The sequence below is a fragment of the Arachis ipaensis genome, chromosome B04 (genome assembly GCF_000816755.2).
Source record: "Arachis ipaensis cultivar K30076 chromosome B04, Araip1.1, whole genome shotgun sequence".
NCBI classification, from domain to species: Eukaryota; Viridiplantae; Streptophyta; class Magnoliopsida; order Fabales; family Fabaceae; genus Arachis; species Arachis ipaensis.
Genome location: NC_029788.2, coordinates 89596854 through 89603275, shown reverse-complemented (window position 1 = coordinate 89603275; position 6422 = coordinate 89596854). Strand labels below are relative to the sequence as shown.

At 33.6% G+C, this 6422-nt stretch overlaps 1 pseudogene; it reads right to left on the bottom strand.

Annotated features, from left to right (window-relative positions):
• The window catches only part of LOC107636675, a 40889-nt pseudogene continuing 36729 nt past the window's right edge, over positions 2263 to 6422 (bottom strand).

The window sequence follows — 6422 nt, the reverse complement described above, 5'->3', positions numbered from 1 at the left end:
AGATAGCTCATGAAAGCCAGGAACACAGAATCAAGCATTGAACCCTCACTGGAAGTGTATATGCACTCTAATCGCTCAAGTGTCTAGGGTTAATTCACTCTAATCTCCTCTAGTCATGCTTTCTAAAACATTGTTCTTCATCTAACCAATCAACAAATATTTAATGTACAAATGCAAACATCATGAGGTCTTTTCAAGGTTGTAATGGGCACTACAAGAAACGTCGTTAAAATCGACGGCCAAATCAACGGCTAAGCCATCGATAATATTGAAATTCGACGGCAAAATAGACGACGTAGTTGGTCACTATAAAGCTTGTCGATTTTTTAAAATGCTAATAAAATCGACGGCTTTCATGGCCGTCGATAATAATTTAATAAAATCAACGTTTATTCCGTCTGTAATATGGGTGTGAGAATTTTACATTCTTAATAAAATCGACAACATTGCCGTCGATATTATAATTTAAAATCAACGTCTTCTCTGTCGATAATTGATTCAATAAAATCGACAGCCTTTGTGTCGATATTTAACTCAATAAAATCAACAACACTTTTGTCAATAATATGTTTAATAAAATCGACGACAACGCCGTCGATATGTGATTGAATAAAATCGACACATTTGCCGTCGATTTAATTATTTAGATAATTTATAAAAGCGACAACTTTGTCGTCGATTTTAATAGTTATATGTTTTCATTATTTTTTATTTGAAAAATAGTAAACCGTTAATATAAATAAACTTTTAAATATAAAAATAAAATTTATACAGAATATTAGATAACAAGACAAATAAATTTTTAAATATAAAAAAAATTTATACTAAATATTAAATAATGAGTCTACAAACTAATCAAAATAATAAATAACCCTCTAACATAAAGATTTAAGACACAATAAATAACTAAACTTAGACTTATATTCATTTAAATTGCAATCCACTAATAATATATTGTGATGAACTCTTGAAAGCAACTCAATTTCAGTCTTGAATTCTAGGCCTCCTTGCATTGATCTTTGCTGAGCTTGCTTGATCACGACGATTTTTCCATCAGGAAGCACCCCTTTATACACCTGAATCCATCCAAACTGAATTAACATACATTTCCTATAACCAAAATGAAAAGAAAAAAATGTTAACAATTAACATAGAAGCATTAAAACTGAAAATTTTTAGTGATTTCATTTTCAGGTCAATGATTCTTCAACTAAATATCCTTATTGATATAAATACTAATATCAACAAGCTAAAGATTTGTTAACTGTGGAAGTTCTTATCTTCAATAACGGCATGCAAATGAAGAAATTACATATAATTGACTCACCAAAACCGGCAATGATTGCCCTGCCCAATGCAGTTACCAAGCCAAACACAATGATGATCAAACTGAAGAACACACTTGTCACAATCATGACAGTGCTTTGATCATGGAGGCATAATAAGCATATTAAAAAGTTCAAGTAACAAAACCATGTAAATCCTTGCTATAACTTTAGGAGAAATCCATCTCCCCGTTTAATAATATTCAAATATTAGGTCTTAAAATAAATAAGGATAAACAGATAATGACCTCAAAACTTCTATCTCTCTGCTCTAATGTTTGATTTCCAGTGAACAAATTAAATCTCACAAGAGAAAAGGTGGATCCTTAATTGGAACTGCAATTCACTTACCTTTAGAACTCCCATTTTCTTGTTCCTTGTACCAAAGCAGCAAGTATATCAAAAATTCAAAATCGCTTCAGAAAATCACTTCAAAAATAAAAATCATAAGTTAGGGATGGTTAGTATAAATTAGACAATTATAGAAGAGATGAGAGTAATAATTTAGAAATATTTTAGGGAAGTGAATATAATTTATCCAAAATATTATTAATTAGGTGATTCAAATTAATGTGTTCAAATTAATGTGTAAGAGGGGGAAAAGAAAGTACTACCTGTGTCGATGACACCTATTATGGTTCCTTCACCTAAGTTGATTTCATTGGAAACAGTGTTTGAAGATGAATGATGGATACCAAGGAAGTCCCAACTTCTTGTTGTGTGAAGTTTGTGTATCTGATTCGGAATGACAGAAACTACCCCGGGAAATTCTGTAACACATAGTATGAATGTAGCTTTTAAAATGTGCTTAAACGATTAAAAAACAATAAGATTAATTGGTTCAAAGATCATACTTGCTGCTTCTTCTGCTTGAGATTTTGTTAACCTTGCAGCAAACCCTGAAAATCCATACTTATAGCTGTAAAGAATTGAATTCTTTGTAGCTTCTTTGTTTCAGAACAGAAAGTGGACACTTGATATATTATTTTCTTGAATCTCAATGCATTATTACAATATCAGCTCCATTTGAAACTAACGGATATATGAAGAGTACTACAAAGCCATACCTTCCTAGAAGTGAAGATAATATTTTGTGGTGAACCTTTTTAGTAGTGTCTGGATTATCATATATCTTATCCCCCCATGTATACAATATGCACCTGAAATCATTCATTTAATAATTAATGATGCTTAAGTGTCTCATAATAATACTACTAAATATAATCATAGAAAGTTGAGTTACACTCATAGAGATTGTGGTCTGAGCAAGTATCTGAGAGAGGAATAGAAAATCTTGCAGTAAAAGAATAGCTCAAATTACAAGCCATTGGTCCATTCTATTCCATCTCATGTTCCTTGCATTAGTAGTACTCATTATCCTAGTAGAGAGAGCTTCAAAGGCTTTTCAAATTCTTGTAACATACTATATCTTTTAAAGGAAATTCTCTTATAAGGCTGCCTTATCAGTTATCAGCACCTATGATGTGTATGATTACTTTTTTGAAAACAAGAAAAAGTGGGGAATCATTTTCCTTTTGTCCATTGCACTTTTGAGTTTTATGCTCAGTCAAAGAAAAAAAGTATACATAAATACCTTTATGACCAGAATGTATTTGAGGGGAATACATTTTTGTTGCAAATATCCTTCACTGCTTCTGTGATAGCAAGGGAAACCACATACTGCACCAACGGAACTATTCACCCATCCTCCATTTGCAGAGTAAAGGAAAACAGGAGACAACCTAACGGAGACTCCCAGACATTCTTTGAGCGACCTGAAAGTAAGCGCTCAGATCAATCTTGGCGCAACATATAACATTTATGATCAAATAGAACAAAGAATCACAAAAACTCAAACGTTGTATCAAACCTCTCCCCTTGGTCTGAACATCAGCCAGACAAACTGAACCAATAGGAAGCTCACAAAAGTTGCTACACAAAAATTGTACAATATTTAGGATGATACAATGATATTGTACAACAATGAGAATGGAAATCAGCAAGTAGAAAACAAGATAGAAATTTGATAAAAGTAAGGTTAAGAGTTTAGACACAAACAAAGTATAGAAATTCAGATATATCACAATTTTTCAGCTGATCCTTCAAAGTCTAACCAAAGCATAGTCTATGAAACACACAGTACAAAAAATGCAACCGAAGTGATTGCTCAGTAGATACGTACTGCAAAACTACATCATGTGTAGAAGCTAACTGTGGCGACCAAACAAGAAGCCTGCCAAATGTATCAGTGCAAAGAGATTCCACATTAATAAAAGACAAGCTAGATTCCACATTAATGAAAGCAAAATAAACAAATGCAATTAGGTTTAACAAACTAGTTGAGCTGAAGTAATGTGATCAATTGATTATGCTAATTAGGTTTAACAAAAGCAAATTCAGAATTTCATGATGAAAATAGTTGATACAAAAATTGCAAAAATGAATATAATAATCAGAGAGAGACAGAGAGGAACTTACAAGAAGCTGCGATAGCAACATGCTCTGGCTCCGGGCTCACAGCGACAGTGATCGGCAAAGACGTTACAACGAAGAATCTGTGGAAGAAGAAGAACTTACATGCATATTCACAAATAACAATGTGATAAAGTGATAGAGAGAGAGAGAGAGAGAGAGAATAACTTACACGAAGAGGATGGCGCGGCGGCGGGTTCGGCAGAAGAAGAAGAAGAAGCTCTGCTCTCTGCCTCTCTCCGTGACCGTGACTCCGTCTCTGGTCTTTATTCTCAGGCGTTGGAGGAGAAGAAGCCTCACCTGAACCCTGATTGTCTGAAGGATTGGGGTTAAATTTTGGGAAGATGAGTGAAACAACGGACGCGGGAAGCAAACGCGGGAGAGGTGTTCTTTTGGATAAAAATCGACGGCTATTTCGTCGAGTTTAGTTAAAATAAAAATCAACACTTTAGTTGTCTATTTTATTTAATAAATCTACACCGTCCATTTAATCTATAGAAGAAATCTCTATCGTTTAAATTTATCGACGCCAAAAGTCGTCGATATTTTAATTATTAAAATCGACAACCAGTCTGTCGATTTTAAAAGAAAAAAAATTTCAACTACTGTTTCGTCGGTAATGTGATGATAGTAGTAAGGGGTTTAAAAGGTTGTTAAAATAATCGACGACATCGTCGTCAATTTTAATATTTTATTTCAAATCATCTCTTTTCTATTTTATCGACGGCAAGCCGTCGAAAAATATCGACAAAAAACTTGACCGTCGATTTTTGGCGTCGATAATTACACTATTTCTTGTAGTGGGGGCTAAGGTAAGGGTGGGGATATATGTATGGCCAAGTGACCTATAATATGAATCTTTGACTAACCTAAGTTCTCACTTAACACACACACATACTCTATATAATTCTCAAATCATGCCTAGCTATCCAAAATTCCCGCTTTTGCATCACATACTCATGTATAAATTTTTAATTCCACCACATATGCATTGATCTTTTTATTAGACTTAACCTTGGGGTGATTTTTTCCCTTTTTTATTTCTTTTCTTTTTCTTTTTCTCTTCTTTTTTTTCCTTTTTCTTTTTTTTTATAAATGAAAAACATAATATATCAATGCATATGGTTTTCATAATTTCACATAAGTAGCACCCAAATTCTCAATTTTTGTCAATAAAAAAATTACATCCTCATCAACCCAAGTTCCCACAATTCGCTACACTTAGTTGACACACAATCTCTATCTTAAGCTAACCAAAGATTCAAATGGGATAATTAATTATTTTTCTGCTTAAGGCTAGTGATGTAGTAATATATAGAACAAATGGGGATTAAAAGGCTCAAAGTGACAAACAAGGGTAATTGAAGTGGTAGGCTATTTGGGACAAGTGAGCTAATAACAAATGATGGCCTCAATCATATGTATGCATGCAAATACACTAAACAATGGACATATAGAATGGAACAAACTATAGATTTCAATCATAGAGAAGAAAACACACAAGAATAAAAGTCATGGTTAAATAATGTAACCATATAATTAAGCTCAAAATCTCACAGGTTGTGTGTTCTTAGCTATAAACCATGTTCCAAATTAAAATCTTCAAACAAATTTAACAAAAAAGTTTTAATTTAAATTAATGAAATACTATAAAAAGGGTATTGAAAAAGTACTTATCACTCCAACCAAGTAGTGGTAAAAGAACATTGATGAGCGGATAATTTATACGCTTTTTGGCATTGTTTTTAGTATGTTTTTAGTATATTTTAGTTAGTTTTTATTATGTTTTTATTAGTTTTTAAATAAAAATCACATTTCTTGACTTTACTATGAGTTTGTGTGTTTTTCTGTGATTTCAGATATTTTTTGGCTGAAATTGAGGGACCTGAGCAAAAATCTGATTCAGAGGCTGAAAAAGGACTGCAGATGCTGTTGGATTCTGACCTCCCTGCACTCGAAGTGGATTTTCTGGAGCTACAGAAGCTCAATTGGCGCACTCTTAGTTGCGTTGGAAAGTAGACATCCTGGGCTTTCCAGCAATATATAATAGTCTATACTTTGCCCGAGATTTGATGGCCCAAATAGGCATTCCAAGTCAGCTTAAGAATTCTGGCGTCAAAACGCCAGAACTGGCACAAAAGCTGGAGTTAAACGCCCAAACTAGCACAAAATCTGGCGTTTAACTCCAAGAAAAGTCTCTACACATGGAAGCTTCAATGCTCAGCCCTAGCACACACTAAGTGGGCCCGGAAGAAGATTTCTGCATTAATTACTTATTTCTGTAACCCTAGGCTACTAGTTCTCTATAAATAGGACCTTTTGCTATTGTATTTTCATCTTTGAATCATGTTTTGATGATTGAACCCTCTTTGGGAGGCTGGCCATTCGGCCATGCCTGGACCTTTTGTTCTTATGTATTTTCAATGGTGGAGTTTCTACACACCATAGATTAAGGTGTGGAGCTTTGCTGTTCTTCATAAATTAATGCAAAGTACTACTGTTTTTCTATTCAATTCAAGCCTACTTCTTCTCTAAGATATTCATTCGTTCTTCAACTTGATGAATGTGATGATCCGTGACACTCATCATCATTCTCACCTATGAACATGTGCCTGACAACCACCT